Source organism: Equus przewalskii, chromosome 2 (assembly GCF_037783145.1).
Source record: "Equus przewalskii isolate Varuska chromosome 2, EquPr2, whole genome shotgun sequence".
In the NCBI taxonomy this organism is placed as follows: domain Eukaryota; kingdom Metazoa; phylum Chordata; class Mammalia; order Perissodactyla; family Equidae; genus Equus; species Equus przewalskii.
The window spans coordinates 80,630,546-80,654,195 of record NC_091832.1 but is presented as its reverse complement, the minus strand read 5'-3'; the positions used below and the strand labels follow the sequence as shown (position 1 = coordinate 80,654,195).

At 41.3% G+C, this 23,650-nt stretch overlaps 1 long non-coding RNA gene across 1 annotated transcript in view; it reads left to right on the top strand.

The window, feature by feature from the left end:
• Positions 1 to 23,650, top strand: part of LOC103561700 (uncharacterized) — a 74,697-nt gene that overhangs the window by 4,910 nt on the left and 46,137 nt on the right. The window contains exon 2 of the long non-coding RNA XR_011537106.1: positions 20,594 to 20,751. This is a non-coding gene — a long non-coding RNA (uncharacterized lncRNA). The remainder of the gene's footprint in view (positions 1 to 20,593; positions 20,752 to 23,650) is intronic.

The following is a 23,650-nucleotide window of genomic DNA, read 5'->3' as shown; positions in this document are numbered from 1 at the left end:
TAGAAAATGTATATAAAACAAACAAAAGAAAGCTCTAAAATGTGAAGAGAAGATGGCAGACTGTCTAGGGACATTGCAACTCAAGGAATGACGCAGTGGTGAGTTCCCTGGGTTTACTTTTTGCCTCATATTATCCAAGACTTGGAACTCAAGAAGCTGGCAATCAAGAACCATCCATGGACAGGAAATATCCAAAAAAAGTCTCCTCTCTCTAGCTGAAGGACCAGGAAATGGGCAGCTTAGCAAGACAGAAAGCTTTTAGACAGTAACCACTCTACTCCAGCCAAAAAACACAGACACACCAAAACCCGTCTTGCAAAGGCCGAATGGGGAGCCTTGACTTCTACCCTCACAAGGCTGTAATGAGGCACCCTAACACCCCCACCACGGTGGTGTCAGAGAAGGACAAGTAGGGAGCTGGAACTTTCCTCCCAGTCAGCCTATCATGAGACCCCCTCACTCACACATACTGTCAGTGGAGATCATGTGGGGCACCTGGCTATCTACTCTCACCTGGCAGTAATGAGGCATCATCCCCTCCCACCTCAAGGGGTGGTGTCAGAGGAAGCTTAGTGGAGAGTCAGGACCTGCACCATTTCCTAGAGGAAATGGGGCTGCTCTCACCGTGTTGTCACTGGAGACCACATGGGTAGCTGGAACTCCCACATCTGTCCAGCAGTATTAAGGATTCCTACCTTGGCTGCCACTAGAGACTGAGTGGAGAACCTGCGCTTCCACCTCCACTTGGCAGTAACGAGGGAATGCTCCCCCTTCTTCCACGCCAGAGTTGTACAGAGAGAGCCAGTTAAAAGAGAAGATTTAAATAAGATTCAGTCTCATAACGTAATCAAAAATGTCCAGGTTCAATCAAAAATCACTTGTCGTACTAAGAACCAGGAAAATCTCAAACTGAATGAAAAAAGACAATTAATAGATACCAGCACTTAGAAGACAGAGAATAGAATTATCTGACAAAGATTTTAAAGCGGCCATGATAAAAATGCTTCAACAAGCAATTTTGGCCATGCTTAAAAAAAATAGAAAGCCTCAGCATAGAAATAGAAGATGGAAAGAAGAACCAAATAGAAATTTTAGAGGTGAAAAATATCGTAACAGAAATAAAAAGCTCAGTGGATGGGCTCAACAACAGAATGGAAAGGACAAAGTAAAGAATTGATGAATTGGAAGACAAAACAATAGAAATTACCTAATGTGAACAACAAAGAGAAAACAAACGGGAAAAAAAAGGACAGATCTTCAGGAACCTATGAGATCATAACAAAAGATCTAACATTCATGTAATGGGATTCTGGAAGGAGAGGAGAGAATGAGGCTGAAAAAGAACTCAAAAAAATAATGGTTGAAAACTTCCCAAATTTGGAAAGATACATAAACCTACAGATTTAAAAAGCTGAGAAAACTCCAAACAGGATAAACCAAAATAAATCCATGCAAAGACATATCATGATTAAAAGTCTGAAAACTAAAGAAAGACAATCTTGAAAGCAGTCAGAGGAAAATGACACCTTACCTAAAGGGGAAAAACAATTTAAATGACAGCAGATTTCTCATCAGGAACCATGGAGGCCAGAAGGAAGTGGCATAATATTTTTCAAGTGCAGAAAGAAAACAACTGTCAACCAGAATTCTATTCCCAGCAAAAATATCTTTCAGGAATGAAGGGGAAATCAAGACATTCTCAGATGAAGGAAAACTAAGAGATTTTTGTCACCAACTCACCTACTCTAAAGGATAGCTAAAGAAAGTTCTCTAAACAAAAGCAAATGATAAAAGAAGGAACCTTGGAACATCAAGATGGAAGAAAGAAAGTTTGCAAAACTATGGCTAAATATAATAGGCTTTCCTTTTCCCCTTGAGTTTTGAAAATAATGTCTAATGATTAAAATAAAGTTTACAACACTGTATGATGCAGTTCTATGTGTATTTAGAGAAAATATTTAAGCCAACTATTTTGTAAATGGGGGAGAGTGAAAGGACATAAAGGGAGGTAAGATTTTTATGCTTCAGTCAAACTGGTAAAATGATATATAATTTATCACAGTGCACAGAATACTGTGTATACAATGTAATACCTAGATAAATGAGTGAAAACTATAAAAGAAGTCCAATAAAAAATGCTAGAGATAAAAAAAAAAAAGGAAAAACCTAGAAAAAGCTCAAGTAATACACAGGAAGGCAGGAAAAAGAAAAATTAAAAACAGAGAGAACAAACAGAAAACAAAAAATAAAATGGTAGACTTAAGCCCTAAAATACCAATAATTATATTAAATGTGAATGGCCTAAATACGACAATTAAAAGACAGAAATTATTAGAGTGGTTTAAAAAAATATGACTCAACCATATGCTGTCTACAAGAAACTCACTTCAAACATAACAATATAGGCAGGATGAAAAAATATACATCATGCAAACATTAACAGATAAAAGCAGAAATGGCTATATTAGTACCAAAGTAGACTTCTTAGTAAACGAAATTGCTAAAGAAAGAGGGGAACATTAAAGAGTCAATCCACCAAGAAGACACAGCAATCCTAGTTGTGTATGCACCAAACATCAGAGCTGCAAAATATGTGAACAAAAAACTGATATACCTGAAAAGAGAAATAGACAAATTCACAATTATAGTGGTAGACTTCAAAATACCTTTCTCAACATCGATAGAACAACTAGACATAAAATCAATAAGGATCTAGAAGAACTCAACAACATTATCAATCCACAGAATCTAAACAATATTTATAGAACACCCAACACAGCAGAATACACATTCTTTTCAAGAATCCACAGGACCACAAAAGAATCAAACTAGAAATAAATGACGAAAGATAACAGGAAAATCTCCAAACAATTGGGAACTAAACAACACATTTCCAAATAATCCACAGGTCAAAGAGGTAGTCACAAGAAAAAAGTTTTAAAATACATGGAAAGGAATGAAAATGAAAATACAACAAATCAAAATTTGTAGGATACAGATAAAGCAATGCTGAGAAGGAAATTTATAGCACTAAATGCACACGGTAGAAAAGAGGAAAAGTCTCAAAGCAATAATCTAAGCTCCTACTTCAAAAACTTAAACCCAAAGCAAGCAGAAGAAAGAAAATAGTAAAGTAAGAGCAAAAATTAATGAAACTGAAAACAGAAAAGCATCTGTTTTCAGATTAAGAAAAATCAATGAAACAGAGAGCTGGTTATTTGAAAAGATCATAAAATTGATAAACCTCTATCAAGCAAAAAGAGAGAAAATACAAATTACTAACATCAGGAATAAAACAGAGGATATGACTACAGATCCTGAAGATACCAAAAAGATAATATGTGATATTATGGACAAGTGTACACACATAAATTTGACATCTAGGATCATGGACCACTTCCTCAAAAAACACAAATAACCATAACTCACTCAATAAAAAATAGATCATTTGAATAGCCTTATAACTATTAAGGAAATTGAATTTGTAATTAAATAACTCACATAAAGGAAATCTATAGGCTCAGAGGGTTTCACTGGAGAGTTCCACCATTCACTTAAAAAAGAATTAATATAAATTCTACACAATCTCTTCCAGAAGACAGAAGAGAGAGAAAACTTCCCATTTCATTTTATGGAACTAGTATTACCCTAATAGGAAACCCAGACAAAAAGAATTTTTAAAGTTTTAGTTTTTTTTAAAGAATTAAAAAATTTAAAAAATATTTCAAAAATTTCAGACCAATATCCCTCATGAATATAGACATAGAAATCTTTTACAAAATATTATCAAATAGAATTTAGCAATATATATAAAGAATTATACACCATTACCAACTGGGATTTATTCCAGGGATGCAAGGCTAATTCAGTATTTGAAAATCAATCAACATAATCCACCATATTAACAAGCTAAAGAAGAAAAATCACGTGATCTTATCAATCAAAGCATTTGACAAAATTCAACACTCATTGATGCTAAAAACTCCTGAGGAAATAGGAATAGAAGGGAACTTCCTCGACTTGATAAACAGCATGTGCAAAAAACCTATTCCTAACGTTATACCGAATGGTAAAAGATGGAATGCTTTCCCCCTAAGATCAGGAACAAGACAAGGATGTGCACTCTCACCACTCTTATTCAACACAGTGCTAGAAGTTCCTGCCGCTGTGACAAGGTAAGAAAAGGCAATAAATGGCATACAGATTACTCTGAGAAAGACCCTGTTAAAAGGTCGAAAAGACCAGCTACAGAGTGGGAGAAAATATTTGCAAACCACATATCCAACAAAGGAGTATTATCTAGAATATATAAAGAACTCTAAAAACTCACCAGGAAAAGAGCTAACAGTCCAAGTAGCACATGGGCAAAAGATGTGAAGAGACTTTCACTAAAGAAAACATATAGATAGCAAATGAGCATGTCAGAAGATGTTCAACATCATTAGCTGCTTAGTGAAATGCAAACCCAAACCACAATGAGCCATCACGACAAACATATCAGAGCGCCTAAATAAAAAATATTAACAACAAATGCTGGTAGGGATGCAATCAGAGGAACTGAATCACTTATACTTAGCTCGTAGGAACGTAAAATGTATGGCCACTCTGGAAAACAGTTTGGCAACTTCTTTAAAAACTAAACCTGCAACTACCATATGACCTAGCGTTTATACTCCTGGGTGTTTATCCCAGAGAAACAAAGACTGTGTTCACACAAAAACCTGTTCAACAATATGTATGGCAGCTTTTCTTGTAATAGACAAAAACTGAAGACAACCCAGACGTCCCTCAACGAGTCCTTCACAGGCTAAACAAACTATGGTACAGCAATAAAAAAATGAACTATTAACATACGCAAAACCTTGGATTAATCTCCAGAGTATTACGTGGAGCGAAAAAAGCCAATTCCAAAAGGTTGTATATTGTATGATTCCATTTATATAACATTCTTGAAATGATAAGCTTATAGAAATGGAGAAGAGACTAGTGGTTGCCAGCAATTAAGGAGGGGGTGGAGGTGGCAGGAAGTGGGTGTGGCTATAAAAGGGCAACATGAGGGATGCTTGTGGTGATGGAAACATTCAGCATGTTGACTGTAGCAATGTCAATATCTGCATTGTGATATTGTACTATAGTTTTGCAAGATGTTACATTACTCAGGAGACTGAGTAAAAGGTAACTGATACCTCTCTGTATTACTTATTACAATATGTACATAATAACTAACTACATATACGTTGTATTAATAATTAATATATTGTATATGAATCTATAACTATCTCAAGATAAAAAGTTTAATTCAAAAAGACAGCAAAGAGCTGGTTTATATTGGTTATATGGTTTATATTGGATATTTACCTTATTAAAAATGAAAAAGACATTTAAAAATATTTACTTAATTCATTTGAAAATAACATACCCAGTACATGTTCACACAAATAGCATATTTTATGAAAAATAACTATATTTTCCAAAACAAAGTTATTAATAAAACTGGCATTGTTTTGCATTTTTCAGATCTCTGTAATGTCTGGCTTAATAGAAGACAGTTAGATTCTCATATATGCTTCTGCATTCTGTCTCTTGCAATATGTTGTTTTAGTTCAAGTATATGAAGAAAATCCAGCCTCACTTTGACACTCAGTTGGAAAAGAGAAGAGTATTTTAATAGCCTTTTCAAATAATTGAAGATTTTTTTTGATACCGCACAAAAACTTGACAAATTATCCTTGAAAATCAGTGGAACATGGTCCTTTCCCTTTCACAGCGAATAGTAACCTGGGAGAATTCACTGCCACAAATTATTATTATAGCCAATAACTCAGCGAAAATAAAAACAATGTTAGAGGGGGCCAGCCCCGTGGCACAGAGGTTAAGTTCGCACGTTCCGCTTGGCAGCCCAGGGTTCGCTGGTTCCGATCCCGGGTGGGGACATGGCACCACTTGGCAAAAGCCATGCTGTGGTAGGTGTCCCATGTATAAAGTAGAGGAAGATGGGCATGGATGGTAGCTCAGGGCCAGTCTTCCTCAGCAAAAAGAGGAGGATTGGCAGTGGTTAGCTCAGGGCTAATCTTCCTAAAAACAAAACAAAACAAAACAAAACAATATTAGACACTTGTCCAAATAGGGAAAACCAAGGCAGGTTTTTAAAGCTGTTTGCTTTGGAGCAGTAAATGCTCATTAACTCAAGTCTGGGAGACACATCAGTGAGAGATGATTAGGTGTGGTTTTTGTTTTATTCTGTTTTTTAGGGAAAGGTTGGCATCTTATTCTGAAACACTGGGCAAATCTGAAAAGAGATTAGCTGCAAAACTCTTATGAAGGCCCTGATAAGTTTTTACTTACAGCTATAGACAATAGGTAGCCCCTGGTACCCTCCGGTTTGTCCCCGAGGGAGGATGGGTGCAATGTATCGTAATGGCCTGTCTCCCTGTGGATGTCTCCCTCAGAGAGCTCCTGGTAGGGAGGGGCTGTGCCTTAGTCACCATGCCGTCCCCACTGCTGGGACAGAAAGTTGCTCAGAATTGGTGCCCAGTAATTTGTTGAACGAATGCATCACATTTAGCCAGCCAGATGCTGAGCCATTGTTAAGAGGTTAGATAGGAGCTCATCATTCCAGGCTGTTCTGGAATTCGGTGGGAAATGTCCTGGGATTCCATTCAGGGGAAAATTCAGTTGTGTGTGATGTTGCTTTTTCTGAATTTCCTAAATTACTTTTAGTTAATTTAATTTAGTTTAATTTGTCAAGCAATAGGACTTCTGGGATCAAAACCATATTTGAAAATGTCTCTCCTCTCTCTTCCCACAGGATCTTGCTTCAGGCACAAGGAGTAGGCTGATGTGCCGTAGAGTCAGAAATAATTTGGAAGGACAGTTTTTAGGACCACAAATTGTCTTCTTGGTGCCATGCCAGGTCAGAAGCCATAGGTTCCAGTGCATTGAGGTATCTTAGAAATTGTTGCGCACATTGTAGTTTTTTCTGTAGAAAAATTTGGACGCGAGATTATCGTCCTATACATTTTTTTTTAATTCTCATGGGACTTGTGAGTATATGCATGCTTTAGAGGAGCTCTTAGTTAAATTCAATTACAACACATCTAAGTATAACAACCACAACAATAAAAACTCTATCTAATAAAACATTTCCAAGCCCCACCTGGTGGCCTGCTTACCACAGCAATGACACAGTCCTCAGGTTCGTTATAATGAGATTTGATCCATGTTTGGGAATCCCTGAGGAATATACGAATAGAAGATTTCGCTATGGTTCGTGGCTGTTACCAAGAGCAAGTAGAGTTTTAGCCCAAGTTGAGTTCATTCATTTACTTTTTTTTTTACTCATTCAACAGTTATAACTCCTATATAACAGACACTACGCTAGGCTACAAAAAATTATTTTTAAACAAGTACCCATACATTCGTTACTCTATGCCAGCCACTGTTCTAGATACTGTACTCTATTACGTCATTTAATCTCCTAACACCCTTATACTGTAGGTAGTTTATTTGTCCCTGCCAAGAGTTTATACTCTTTTGAGGGAGATAAACACTTAAACAGATAAATATAAAAACAATGTGGTGGATGTACTGGTGGGGCTGTTCCAAGGGAATTATGGGACACAAGAGACATGTGACTCAGTTTCCCTATGACACCAGGATTGAGGGGAAGGTCAAGAATACTTAAACTGGGGCCGGCCCGGTGGCACAGTGATTAAGTTCGCATGTTCCGCTTCGGTGGCCCAGGGTTCACTGGTTCTGATCCCGGATGCGGACATGGCACCACTTGGCACGCCATGCTGTGGTAGGTGTCCCACATATAAAGTAGAGGAAGATGGGCACGGATGTTAGCTCAGGGCCAGTCTTCCTCAGCAAAAAGAGGAGGATGGGCAGCAGTTAGCTCAGGGCTAATCTTCCTCAAAAAAAAAAAAACTTGAACTAGGACATTATTTCTTCTTTCCTGTACAATTACTTAAACTTTCATGGTTTGAAAACATTCTTTAATATTTTATAACAGATAATCGAATATATACCACTGGGTTAAGTATGTTTCTAAATATTAAAGTATTAGGCTTTAAACTATGTCTCTTTTCTTCTAAAAATGTGCACTAAATCTGGTTACTGCTGTTTTGAGCAACTGTCAGTTAAGTCTGTATGTAGAGCCAAAAACTTTGCTCTTTGAGAAATAAGAATACTCTGTGTGAGGACTAGGTGAATTATTAGAGGCAAATCTGGATAACTTAGTGTGGAACATTTTGACCAAAATTTGCAAAACGGTGCTCACAGTCTGAATTCTGAATCCAGATGTCTTTTGCTTGACTCTCTACAATGTTGGCAAAAAACTTGAGGCAATATTGAAACACTGGGAAATTTCACGTAAAACTGTTGGATTTCTCATTAAAACCAAGATTTCTGACTTCTCTTAGGAAAAAATGGAATCGCTGGCAACCCAGGGCCAATATTTTGGCTTGGGCAACAACCTGCTGGCTCTAAGAAGGAGCTGTCTCCTCAGGATACAATGAGATGGTCTTAAAAGGATGAGTAGCTGGGGTTGGGGGCAGCTTAGAGACAGAGTGGGTGGTATGAGGAAAGAGGAGGATCTGTGTGTGTGGTGACCTACGAGCGGGTCCATGATGTAGGAGTGTAAGATTTGAGTCAGAAAGAGGAAAGACGAGGTTGCAGGGATCAAAATGGGCTAGATTTTGGCAGGCTCTGCACGTGATGCTAACAGCTGGAACTTGACCCTGTAGGTGGTGAGCAGATATTCAAGTTTTAAGCAGGTGGGTCACATGGCCAGATTTCTGTTCCAGGCAGTTCATTCTGGCGGAAGGTGGAGGAGGAAATTGAGGGCACCCAGCCTGAAAGCTGGGAGTGGAGGTAAGAAGCTGTTATAAGTTATCTAGGAAAGATACAGAGAGGCTTGAACTCTGGTAGTGACTGTAGGGATGGGAAAAAATACACGAAAGACTTGAGAGACAGAAAGAAGCATAGAAAAAGTTCAGGAGTTTGTATAAAATGGAGCAAAACGCTGAGGAAGGAGACAAGGATGACTCCTATGAGTCTAAATGCTGGTGGGTGGTGGTGCTACTTAGGGAGGGAGACAGTCACAGAAGAAAGATCACTGGTGAAGGGAAAATAATGCTTATTTCCAGCCCTGTTGTGTTTGAGTGTCTGTGTGGATGGCCAAGTGGATGTGTCCAATAGGAGCTGCTTAGTCAGTTTGGACTGCTATGGCAAAAATATCATAGACTGGGTAGCTTATGGACAACAGAAATTTATTTCTTCCAGCTCTGGAAGCTGGGAAGTCCAAGATCAAGCTGCCAGCAGATTCCGTCTGGTGGGGGCCCACTTCCTGGTTCATAGCCAGCCTGCTTCCTGCCGTGTCCTCACGTGGTGGAGGGGGTGAGAGAGCTCTCTGCGGTCTCTCTCATAACCTCTCTGGGGTCTTTTATACTATTCCCATTCATGAGGGCTCCACCCTCATGACCTGATCACCTCCCAAGGGCCCCACCTCCTAATATCATCACGTTGGGGATTAGGTTTCAACATATGAATTTTGGGCACACAAACGTTCAGTGTATAGAAGGAGTCTAAGACACAATGAAAATGACTGACTTAGAGGTGAAATTTTGGTCATCATCAGCATGATAGTGGTTGTCAGACCAGGAGGGTGCTTGATCATCCAGGGAGAGTGTATAACTAGAGGGGAGCCAGAGGAGGATGAACCCCAGGGACCATCACCTTCTGATGCAACGGCATACAGGCTCTAACAAGTGCTGGATCTATTTTTGCAGCTCAAAGTTTGACTCCTGCCTTTTGTCAGAATGGCTTCCCTCTCTTCATCATGTCCTTTTCCACATTCGTTCCTCCTGTTTTCCCTGCTACTTCATCACCTTCCGCCTTAGTTTTTTTTTATTGTAAAATATATCACATATAAAAAGAGGGCATTTAATGCATATGTATGGTTTAAAGAAGAGTTATAAAGTGAACATGGTACAAGCTCAAGACATAGAACGTTCCAGATTGTAACTGTCCCTGACTCCCTCTCCCCATCTCCCGCCTCCCAGAGGTAATAACCACTATCCTGACTTTTGTGGTTTTCAGATACTTTTACCACATATGATTATCACTAAACAATATTTTGCTTTTGGGGGGTGTTTGTACAAATGGTATAAAACTTTTTTTTTCTAGGACAGCCTTGTTGTTGGTTTATTTTTCCCAATATTCTGCTTGTGAGGTTCATCTTTACGGATACGTGCCGCTGTAGTTCATTCTTCCCCTGCTCTTTAGTCCTCTGCATATCAGCAATTACCAATTCTCCTGTCAACAGACATTTGAGGTGTTTCTGGGTTGTGGCTGTAACAGGGTCTTTATGAACACTCTCTGTGTTTGGCGACCATCTGCACCTAGGGACACACCGAAATTTGGAATTGCTGAACTGTACTGTATGGGCAGCCATGCTCTTTTCCAAAGTGGTTGCACCACTTTATAATCCCGTTTGGAGTCATCATCCTTTTCTAAACTAAAAATTTTTATTTTGAGCCCGCCCTGATGGCCTAGTGGTTAAAGTTTGGCACTTACCACTTCAGTGACCGGAACACTTCATGTTCAGTTCTTGGTCATGGAATCACACCACCTCTGTCAGTTGCCATGCTGTGATGGCAGCTCACATAGAAGAGCCAGAAGGACTTACAACTAGGATATACAACCATGCACTTGGGCTTTGGGGAGAAAAAAAAAAAAAGAGTAAGATTGGCAACAGATGTTAGCTCAGGGTGAATCTTTCCCTGCAAAAAATATAAATAAATAAATAATTAATTAATTAATTAAAAATGTTTATTTTGTTGTAAAGAAACTTATATCCATTAAATAATTTTTTAAAAATGGAACAAAATTCACCCATGGTTCTAATACTCAGTGACAAAGAGAAAATGATTATTTTCCTCATTCTTTCTTCACTTGTATTTTCACTTTTCTGTTCCATGTGATTTCCCCCTTTTAAAAAAAATTTATTTTATTTATTTATTTATTTATTTTTTTTGCTGAGGAAGATTTGCCTTGAGCTAACATGAATTGCCAGTCTTCTTTTTTTGCTTGAGGAAGATTAGCCCTGAGCTAACATGTGCCAATCTTCCTCTACTTTTTTTTTCATATGTGGGACACCACCACAGCATGGCTGGGGAGTGGAGTAGGTCTGCACCGAGGATCTGAACCCATGAACCCAAACTGCCGAAGCAGAGTGCATGGAACTTTAACCACTCTGCCACAGGGCTGGACCCGTATTTCCCCCTTTTAATTCATTTGTTTTTCATTTTTCCTTTCCCAGATTAGTTCTAAAGGCCAAAGTGGTCTGCTTTATGCTTTTTAGGCCCTGTTCTCTTTTTCTGCTCTTCTTGCTCATTTTTCTCCACTCTATTCTCTGCCACAGGCACTTGGGGAAGGGCCACCCACTGTCCATATCCCAAAATTCCAGGGATTCATGGGCTGGAGCAAAATCCCCACCATCAGAAAGCAAGAGAGGGCAGGTGCCGGTGGCCTCTGGAAAATCCCACTCTTGGGCTCCCTGGTGGATGGAGTGCAGCCTGTTGTGGTTTTTTTCCTTTTCTTTTTAATATGTGTCATCGGTATAATTAGCCTTTGGGGACTAGCGGATATTGGGTCTGTTGAACTCCCTCTCTGTTTCCTGAGCGGAAAGGTAAACAGCACTGGGACCTACTCAGTATTTCCCAGGGGTTATTTATGAATGCAGCATGACAGTCTGAAAATAGAGACATCGGCACAGGGAGGCGTCCCGAGGTGAGTGGAGCAGGGCCCGCTTGCTCTCTGCTGGAAACAAGCAGCTTTGGCCTTCACAGAAACTGCAGGGGCCGGTTCCCTGCCACGGCAGAGGGAAACTGAGCCACTTTCACTTGACCACAGTGTCAGGAAACCATGCAGAGGCCGCTGGGCCCCCAGGCAGGGCTGAGTCAGTTGGCTCCCAGCAGCTTGGTGTTTGGGCTTCTTGGCTCTGGGCTGTAGGATGCGCCTCTGTGATGGGCCTCCGGGGGATTCCCAGAGGTGAGGGGCTTCTCTGAGTACCTATCCTGCAGCAAACAGAGAGGGTGCCCTGGGCGGGTTTATCACTCAGCTTCATTTCCAGTGCTTCATCACTTGGTCCACACCCTGGAATCACCTCGGTAGCTTTAGAAAAGACTGGAACCCGGGTCCTACCCCCAAAGACTCTGATGTAATAGGGCCAGGGTGAAGCCTGGGCATCAGGATTTTTCAAAGCTCTCCTGATGATTCTAATGTGCAGTCAAACCTGAGAAACACCGTCTAAGCTCAAAGCTGAACTCTTCTGAGATATCAAGCCACCAGCTTATTGTTTTCTGTTTTGCTTTAATAACCACCACTCACTGAAGCCCATTATGTGCCAGACAAGGTGCTAAGTAAGCTCTGAACACACATTAGCTCTCAATAATTAGCCCTGGGTTAATGGTAAGAAACAGAGGCTCAGAGAGGTTAACAGATTTGCCCAAGTTTACACAGCAAATTTCAGATTTAATTTCTGATCTTTCTGACTTCACTGTCTATGCTCTAACCACTTGACCACACTGTCCCAGGTAACCTCTCATTTGGAGGAATATCAAGGAGGGTTAGAAGAATAAGAGAGCCCTTTCATTCAACATAGCAAGTTAGCATGATTTAAAAACATGAATGAGGTAGAGAGAGAAGAATACAAGAGAGGGAGGCAAGAGGAGGGAGTCACCCAATTTGAATTTGGGATCAAAATCCCTCTACGATGAAGTCTTTCTTCGTGTGGCTCAGAGGAGCCACAGTCATCGGCTACCATCTGGGGGCCCAGCTGGCTGTGGAGAGGGGCAGGCCCGGGCAGGGCTCTGACTCAGGTCTGACGACAGAGACAGAGGCACTCTCTCATCCACAAAGTCCACCAGACCTCTTGGTTTGGGGCCCATGGGGTCAGCACCTGTGTGCTCTACAGATCGCTGAAATCCTGGTGCAACTCTGCAGGGCCCAACCAGGTCAGCTGGGGAGGAGAGGATGAGAGCAAAGGACTGGCCCTGTGTTCTTAATCTTTCCCGTTATCCATTTTCTTGCATATGAGTTTTATGATGAGAAAAGTAAACACTGAAAATATTGACTATTATGTGAGCCCTTATTCCACAATCTGTTCTTGAATTTACAATCTCTCCAAAGCCACTTACTATAGACTGAAAATCTATTTTAAAAATCAAAACTATAGAGCCTAAGGCTGTTTATTAGTGTGTAGACCATTTGGTCACCTAATTGACGTTCAATTGGGGGGCATATAAAAGTAGAAATACTGATTTTCTTCTTTTTGAACCCAGATTCTCTACTTTCATAACCACTTCCCAAATTGTGACATTTTTTTCTACTTCCTATCACCAGAATTTAAAATAATGACGGAATAATAATACTCGCACTCTTTTTCTGCAATGATTGCAGAGTGACCAAACTGTTCTCCTACACAACCATTTCCTTCCTGAGGCTTCTGTCCTGCCACCTTTTTAACTTGAACTGGACATTCCCACTACCTGATTTTTCAAGGCGGAGATGCATCTGGTTCTTTCTTTCCCTAAGTTGGCCCTGGAACATATATGAAGGTACCTGCGTGGAACTTCTCCCTTCCCAGCAAGGAGTCAGTTTTCTTGTTGTGTTGTCATCTCCCTGGCTCTGAGATTATGACCCCAGACGCAGCTGCCCCCACTCACCGTCGTGGTGTGTTTGTACATTTATGTTGAAGAACCAGCATGTCCCAAGGAGTGACTTGCTGTTTCTCATTAAGTGTGATGAGGGCCCAGAACGCTTTCTTTTTTGAAATCAACTTTATTGAAGCATAATTTAAATACAATATATATGCACACATTTTAGTTCAGTGAATTTTGACATATACACAACCAGGTAACAACCATTTCCATCCAGAAAGTTCCCTGTGCCTCTTTGTAATCGATCCCCACCCGTCTCACAAGTTGCCACTGATTTGATTTCTGTTACTGTCCATGAGACTTACTTATTGTAGAACTTTTTTGTTTGTTTGTTTGTTTGTTTTTGTTTTTTTCATTGCAGTAACATTGGTTTATAACATTATACAAATTCAGGCGTACATCATTATATTTCAATTTCTGTGTAGATTACGTCATGTTCACCACCCAAAGACTAATTACAATCCATCACCACACACACGTGCCGAATCACCCCTTTCGCCCTCCTCCCCGCCCCCCTTCCCCTCTGGTAACCACCAATCCAATCTCTGTTTCTACGTGTTTGTTTGTCATTGTTTTTGTCTTCTACTTAGGAGGAAGATCATACAGTATTTGACTTTCTTCCTCTGACTCATTTCACTTAGCATAATACCCTCAAGGTCCATCCATGTTATCACAAATGCCCAGCTTTCATAGTCTCTTATGGCTGAGTAGTATTCCATCGTGTATATATACCACATCTTCTTTACCCATTCATCCCTTGATGGGCACCTAGGTTGCTTCCAAGTTTTGGCTATTGTTAATAATGCTGCCATGAACATAGGGGTGCGTGTATCTTTACGCATTCGTGTTTTCATATTCTTTAGATAAATACCCAGTGGTGGTGATGCGGGGTCGGTGAGCCAAGGAGTTGAAAGAAAGATTTCTTGGACTCTCAAGATCTGGCAATAGTGCTCTTTTATTTCGAGAACAGTGTGGAATAGCATGGCGACAGGACCCATGGGCAGTCAGAGCTGCTGCTGCAAAAATGAGCTGAGGGTAGGGCTAATGTTAAGGCAGAGGTATGTGAGTTATCTCTTTACAAGACAAAGGAAAAAATAGGAAAAAAAGTTAAAATGGTATCAGTGCAGGTGGGGTCTGGTTATTGGGTGATCCCATGACTTTTAGATAAGAATCAAATCGGATTAAGTAATGGTCAGAAGCCACCACCCTAAATCAGTTACATGAGATTGCCAGACAGTAACCAACTTAAGTTCTTGCCTTCCCCATTAAGAGTTTCTAGAGACAAGGTCATCTCCCTCCTTTCACAAATGCAAATGTCTCTCAAAGGGCAAGCAAATTCCAGTCCTCAGAGCCTGCCTCTCTTCTGCAGTTTTAAAATTAACCAACCTAAAATAATCCTCATCAGTGGGATAGCTGGGTCATGTGGTAGTTCTGTTCTTAATTTTTTGAGGAATGTCCATGCTGTTTCCATAGTGGCTACACCAGTTTGCACTCTCACCAGCAGTGTATGAGGGTTCCCTTCTCGCCACATCGTCTCCAACACTTGTTTCCTGTCTTGTTAATTATAGCCATTCTGACCTGAGTGAGGCGATAGCTCATTGTAGATTTGATTTGCATTTCCCTGATAGCTAATGATGTTGAACACCTTTTCCTGTGCCTGTTGGCCATCTGTATATCTTTTTGGAGAAATGTCTGTTCAGATCTTTTGCCCATTTTTTAACTGGGTTGTTAGTTTTTTTGATGTTTCTAGAACACTTCTTGTGGAGAGCCTACCATAGTCTTGATGCGGGGTCGGTGAGCCGAGGAGTCGAAAGAAAGATTTCTTGGACTCTCAAGATCTGGCAGTAGTGCTCTTTTATTTAGAGAATAGTGTGGAATAGCGTGGGGACAGGACCCATGGGCAGTCAGGCTGCTGCGTGGGGACAGGGCCCACGGGCAGGAGGAGCTGCTGCTGCCCCTGCTGCTGCTGCAAACACGGGTGGAGAGTAAGGCTAAATTCAAGGCATAGGTATGTGAGCCATCTCTTTACAAGACAAAGGAAAGAACATGTAAAAAAGTTAAAATGGTATCAGTGCAGGTGGGGTCTGGCCATTGGGTGGTCCCACAACTTTTAGATAAGAATCAAATCGGATTAAGTAAAGCCAGAAGCCACCATCCTAAATCAGTTACTTGAGGTTGCCAGACAGTAACCAACTTAAGTCCTTGCCTTTGGCATTGATTAAGAGTTTCTAGAGACAAGGTCATCTCCCTTCTTCCTGGCACAGAGAGGGAGGCATCCCCACAGATGGGGGTTTCCCCCACAAATGTAAATGCCTCCCAACAAAGGGCAAGCAAACTCTGCTCCTTGGAGCATGCTTCTCATCTGCAGTTTTAAAAGTAACCAGCCTAAAATCCTCATCAGTCTCATTACATTACAGAGGATCACAGACTTAGTTAACAGCACCCAAAACACTATTTAGTTCACTGTAATGATTCCCTCAAGTACCTCAATCAACTAGGTCACTGAAGAAAGACCTAGAAAAGAGGATGTCTTATCTCATCTTGTGAAACCTGACTTAGAAAGTGGGTGTGTGATTGTGTGTGCGTGCACATGTGCACACATGCACGTGCAGGTGCACAGAAGAGTAAAGATGGTTGTATTGGCACTAATGGCATAGGCAGCCATGGTTACAGGGTCTGACCAAGGCTTTCATGGAGTCACCGTTGTGTTCACCAGCAAACACGTTCTCAGGACGGTCCTCGTCTCCGCTCTCCAACGACAGAGTGTACTGCTTGGCAGGTGGGTGAATTCCTGGAAGTGTTTACTCTCGGCCGTGTCGGGGGGAGGGCTGGTTCTCTCTTATCTCTCCCCTGGCCTTTGATTCATGAGCCTTCTGCTGGGAGGGCAGTTAAATCTGGATGCTAAATATGCTAAAACTGGACACAAAAACCCTGCCATAAATGCAGGAAGAAGTGCCTTTTCCTTTGGTTGGTTTTTTCCTAGAGAGGCAAGAAATTGAGAAATGTAATTTCTTGGAGGAAATAAAATTGCTTTTGTTACCACAAGTAAGAGTCTCAAGCTTGAAGGGGAGACAAACTTAGCTCTTATCAGAATGATGTGGCCTTGGCTTGTTTTTACTTCCTTGTGTGAAATTAGATGGAAGTTTTGTTTCAATCTGACCACTGTGGAAATTGTAGAAAGAGGAAAACATAAAGAAAGTGCCTGTGTGATGGAAGCATCGCCACAGGAAGACATCCGACTCTGCCAAGGAGCTCATGGAGCAGGGTTATGGGGGAGATCCAGAGACCCCGCACCGCAGAGCTCCTGGGGCACCACTCACACTGTTTATGTAAACCTAATGGCACCTAAAACACTATTGAGTTCTACTGTAATCCCTAATCCCAATGGGATTTGAAAAATGTGATCCAGGGCAGTTTTTTTCCAATTGTAGGCCACAGATCCCTAGAAATCAGCAAATATATTTTTAGGGATCCACACATTTTAGGAGGACTTTGAAAGTTCTGTATCATAGTGATGAGGATTTTAGGCTGGTTAATTTTAAAACTGCAGATGAGAAGCAGGCTCCAGAGGAGTGGAATTTGTTTGCCCTTTGATGAGAGACATTTGCATTTGTGAAGGAAAGGGGGATGGCCTTATCTCTGGAAACTCTTAATGGGGAAGGCAAGAACTTAAGTTGGTTACTGTCTGGCAACCTCAAGTAACTGACCCCCCAACATCCTCCTCTGTCTTTAGCTGAAGATAGTATTTAGGGTGGTGGCTTCTGGCCTTTACTTAATCCGATTTGATTCTTATCTAAAAGTTGTGGGACCACCCAATGGCCAGACCCCACCTGCACTGATACCATTTTAACTTTTTTACATGTTCTTTCCTTTGTCTTGTAAAGAGATGGCTCACATACCTATGCCTTAAATTTAGCCTTACTTTCCACCCATGTTGGCAGCAGCAACATACCGGCACCAGCTCTGCCTGACCATGGGTCCTGTCCCCATGCAAAGGGCAGCAGCAGCTCCCCATGCCAGCAGCAGCTCTGACTGCCCTTGGGTCCTGTCCCCACGCAGCAGCAGCTCTGACTGCCCATGGGTCCTGTCCCCATGCTATTCCATACTATTCTCGAAATAAAAGAGCACTACTGCCAGATCTTGGGAGTCCAAGAAATCTCTTTCGACTCCTCGGCTCACCGACCCCACATCAATAGGATGACCATCTAGAACAGAAATGTTACGGGATTTGTAGAGCCTGTGCCTGCTTTTATGCTTAGACTCAGAATGTCACCAAGCTGTCAAAGTGATAGTAGTTAACTTTTTTTTGTTTAATAAAATTTCAAACGGAAAAGTACACCTTTCCCCAAATCCATCAGGTGCCTTCTTTTCAACCATCTCTCCCATCCTTCATTTCTGGGTCTGTGGCTTCAAGGCAGAGTCAATTACATTGAATTTTCATCCTGGGGAGGCACCACTGAGGGGGTGGGCGTGGAACTGAGCCATGAGGAGAGAGTGAGACTTAGATAGGGAGGGAGAGGTCGGGGGCGGGGGTGAAGGCAGGAATGTGACACCTTTCAGTATCTACTCGCTTTGGTCCAGGCTGGCTTTAATCCCACCAGCAGAGCCTTCAGATGAGAGTAGTTATGAAGTGCCATGGTTAGCGGAGTAAATGTAATTTTAAAAAACTCTATCAGTAACAGTCATGACTTCTACCTATGTTCAAATTAGTACAAGGTTAGAAATGAATTTTGCTACAAGATACACATGTTAAAAAAATAAACTATTCTCATATTGGAATCTGGTTTTCCATTCCCAACATGGAAGACAAAGGTAATTCTGCTTTGCATTCATTCGGCAGCTGAGCGATTGATGCAGGCAGCTGGCAAATATTCAAAGAAAACCACTTTGGTTGACGTGGTAACCACCATAAATCCATATTTTGGTTTTCTCCATGTCACTTCCACAGGCTGTGTTCCACACTGGCACATGCAGAGTTTGGAGCGAAGGTTTGGAGACTGCTCCAGAGAGCCACAAGGCAGGGATTCCCTGGATTTCCAGACTAAAGGCAGAGTCAGAGAGGCCGAGGGTGTGCAATTGGTCCATTTATTTTGAGGACGTGGTCTTGTCTTCCCTCTTCCTCCTCAGCCTTTCTCTTAGATAACAATTGACAAGAGATTTTCACATATTGAGGTATATCGGGTAACTATCTGAGTTCAAAACTGATTCAGCTTGAACAAAAAAGACTGACTTAAACGGTCTGTCAAGCATACATTGTACATTGCTTAGCCATTAAAGTAAAGAATGTATTCTCTTAAGATAAGAATGCATACTTCCCGAGGGCCGGCCAGGTGGTGCAGCCGTTAAGTTCGCATATTCCGCTTTGGCGGCTTGGTTCGGATCCAAGCGTGGACATGGCACCGCTTGGCAAGCCATGCTGTGGCAGGCGTCCCACATATAAAGGGGAGGAAGATGGGCAAGGATGTTAGCTCAGGACCAGTCTTCCTCAGCAAAAAGAGGAGGATTGGCAGCAGATGTTAGCTCAGGGCTAATCTTCCTCAAAAAAAAAAGAATGCATACTTCCCCTCCTACACCCTATTGGTAATGCCCTATTGATAATGCCCGGATTAGTCCTTTTCCTGGCACCAAGTCATGTTGACTTGCTAATTTGAAACTGAATACCTCTTTGAAAATGTATCCTGGATGTGTTTAATGTATCTTCTTTGTTCTAAAAAGATATAAGACTGTACTGAAACCAATGCTTCTCCAGAACGACTTCTAAGGCCTTCCTGGCTTATAATCCTCACTCTGGCTCATAATCAACTCACCCCAATTTTGATTTATAGGTTGGTTATGGATTATTTGCATCGACACAATGCCTTTTCTCCTGGAACTGCAGTCTTTGATTCTGAGCCATCTCTTCCTGTCATCATAAGCACAAAATCATCTCATCAGGCCCGTTCGATATTTTAAGTGTGATCTGCTAAATTGAGTTGGCATCTGTTGGGAAGTTTCCCCTCCTAGCAGGGTCACTTCCTGGTCCTTGATACTTTCTTTCTGCATCCCTCCAAGTGCCCTTTGCCCAGGCTTCCCTCTGGGTACTCTCTACAGACGCAATCAATTTGAAATCCACTCTTACAATGCCAAGCCTCCACTTATTTTCATTCTTTTATCAAAGCCCACGACCCTGCAATGGAGAAGCTCTAGTGCAACTCTGCCACTACCAGCCAAGAGACCTTGCATAGCCAGGACTGTTGCCACCTAAAGTACTAGATGTGATCTTGCCCTCACCCTCAGACCCTGTGACCTTCCTGCCTTGGTACCAGGATCCTGGCCTGACCACAGCCTCAACATCCACACCCTCTCTGGGCTGGACCAACTCCTGCAAGTCGGGTGTGGCAACAGATCAGACAGGTATAACTAGGGGGTTGTTCTGGTATTAACGAACTGGGTTGATCTTGAACAAGTTGCTTCACCTTCTTAAGCCTCAGTTTCCTCATATGTAAAATAGGGATAAGAATGGTTCTACTTCATACGCGTAGGACTACTGTGGATTAAATGAGAAGTGTATGTAAAACACTTAGCACAGTTAGGTATTAATGACAATGATAATGAGGGTGACAATAATTCCCAATCCCACTCCACCAGGACATTTTGAGGACTTCAGCCAGAGGTGGCCAGAGGAGAGCCCTGTCTTGGCTCTAAACTGGGTCTTCTTCCTCTTTCCTGTTAGGAACTTTATCCCTACTGCCACATACTCCATAATCATATCCTGGCATCCTGGCTGACCTGCTTACTGCAGAGAGCAATAAAACGTTTCTCCCAACGATTCACAGAATTCAACACCTTGACTTTTATTTTCTTAACATTTGTTTCTCTTCTTTCTGTAGCTTGAATGAGTCTGTTACCGCAAGATGAGGGCCTCTTGCACCTGACTCCCTCGGAATGCCCATCCCTTGATGCCTCCAGGCTCCAGCAGTGGAGGGTCGGGGAGCTCAGATTTTAGAAAGGATGGAGGATCCTGGAAGATTTCCTCCTCCTCGACCAGGTAACCCCCACCCCAGTTCAAAAACTCTGTTGAAGTCTGGCCATTTCCTTTCTTTCCCCACAAAGTTTTCCCTGTAGAAATTCATTTTCCCTTGAGACTAAGTTTGTTCTCACTATTGAACTGTTTTGTACCCACCAACGGGTAGATTATAAAAGTTCTCTGCAAATTCTGGGGCTGTACTTGCGTGGAAGTTTACCAGCAACAAGTTGCATGTATGAAGTTAAAAATGAATTTTTTGTGGTTCCTGGGTCCACCACATTTTTCCCAGAAAAGTTTTCCATTTTTTCTTCCTGTTTATCTAGAAGGACTACAATTATTCTTTGGGGTGCAATAGATTCCTCTCTCAAAGAGTTTATTTTTTATTGAAACATCATATATATACAGGGAGAAGCACAGATTTTAGCCCATTGTATACATTTTAACACAGTGTATAACCCAGGGAACTTTTGCGTAACACACACACAAGGATATGCATATATCCCAACTCCCAGTTCAAGATAGAAAATATTTTCAACATCCCAGAAGCTCTTTGATGCTCCCTAATGCTCCTTCCCTGTTAATACCAACTGCCACCACAGATAAAATGACTTTAATGACTTCTGTCACTATGGATCAGTTTTGCCTGTTCCTGAAATTCATATGAATGGAATCATACAATGTGTACCCTTTAGTGTGTGGCTCCTTTTGCTTGTCTCACATGTCTGTGAGGTTCTTTCTTGCTGTGTGTAACAATACTTATTTTGTATTACTGTGTGTTTTCCATTTTATAAATATTCCATAATTTATCCATTCCACTGTTGATGGACATTTGAGTTGTTTCCAATTTTTGGCCACTTTGAATTAATCTGCTGTGGAAATTCTTGTCCATGTCTTTTGGTGGGCAAGCTCATTTCTCTTGACTGTACACCTAGCAGCAGGATTGCTGGGGCCCAGGGTAAGCCTCGTTTAGCTATAGTAAAGATTGCCCAACAGTTTTCCAAAATGGTTGTAGTAATTTACACTCCCACTAGCTCAGGATGAGTGTATTAATTGCTCAATAACTTTATCAATACTTTGCCTTGTTGGCCTTTTCATTTTAGTCATTCTGGTGGGTGTATAATAGCATTTCATAGTGATTTTAATTAGCATCTCCTGATGCAGTACTGACGTTAAGTAACTGTTATGTGCTTACTGGCTCTTTGAACATCTTCTTTTGCAAAGTGCCTGCTTCAGTCTTTTGCTCATTTAAAAAGCTGAATTATCTTTTTTTTTTTATTTGTAGGCACTCTACATACTCTGGACACTAACACTTTGTCAGATATATGTATTGTGAGCGTCCATTGGTCTGTGGTTTGCCTCTTCACTCAATGTTATCTTTTGATGAAGCCAAGGTTCTTAAGTTTAACGTAGTCCAATGGATCAACCTTATTTTTAATGGTCAGTGCCTTTTATGCCTACTTAGGAAATCTTTGACTTCATGACACCTAAGTCAGGAAAATAGTCTCCTATGTCTTCTTCTAGAAACTTTGTTGTTTTACCTTTCACGTTAAGATCTGTAATCCATTTTGAATTAATTTGTGTTAAGTAGGGTCAAAGTTCATTCTTCCCATACAGATACACAATTGATCCAGTACTGGTTATTAAAAGGACCATTCTTTCCCTCACTGAGTTGCAGGAGTGCCTTTGTCATAAAGTAAATGTATATGTGTGGGTCTGTTTCTGGGCCCTAAATTCTGTTCCATGGATCTATTTGAATGTCTTTGTGCCAATATCATGCAGGCTTGACTACTGTAGCTTTATAATAAATCTTAATATCTGCTAGTATAAATCTTCTGATGTTATCCTTCAAGGTTATCCTGGCTATTCTAGATCTTTTCCATTGCCATACAAATTTTACAATTAGCTTGCCAATTCTCCCTCTCTGTCTCTCTGTTTCTCTGTCTCTGTCACACACATACCCACACATTCCCTACTGGCATCTAATTGGAATTTCATTAAAGCTATACATCATTTGGGGATAGAACTGACATAATGACAGTACTGAGACTTGATAGATGTCTCCACTGTTTAGCTCTATAGTTTCTCTCAGCAATGTTTTATCATTTTCAATGTAGAAAAAAATTTTAAATAAAATTTATCTTTTTACTGGTCATAATTTTTTCCTTTCTCGTTGGGGAGGAATAGCCATACAAAAGCTTTTGAAAAGCAAGCTCATTCCCAGTCTATTGATAACAGAGTTCAAAGCAGCCTAAGGCTTTGATCTGGCTACCGCAAACCTCCTCAGCGCCTGTTACGCCCCAGGCTTCCACAGACTCATTCGGGCCTCCCCACATCTCTCCATCCATCTTACTCTGACTGATAGTATTGCTTTCTTGTCCCTCAGGACTGATCTCATTTTGTTACTTACCTGCAGTGTTTCAGACTGGGTGTTTGTTTGCAAGTTAGCTTAAGTAAAAAGATACTTGACCAGAAGGATATAGGGGCTCATGGGATCACTGGGAACCTGGAAGACTAGGTATTGAAATGGGCAGAAACCAATTGCCTTGAAAAGTTGGATCCCAAGAAGCCCAGCAATGGTCTCTCAGTAGGAGTTTGGTCCACAAGCTGGTATTGCTGTGTGGGATGAATGACCACCAACGGTACCTCTGTCCTTGGCTACTTGCTCAAGAATGAAAGTTCCAGAAAAGTGTCTTCTGAGCCAGGTCTAAATTATGTAAGGATCTGGCTACCTTATTGTAGGTTGGGGTGGGAAGAGGCAAGAATTATTTCTCACCCAAACTATACAGAATGAGAACTCACCAAAAGGGCGAGCAAGGAACCATTATGAAGGGGAGGAGGGATGGCTGAAGGCTGGGGGGCCAAAAAGAGACACTGTGTTATCCTAACTAGATGGTAAGCTACTTGAGGGCAGTCACAGGGC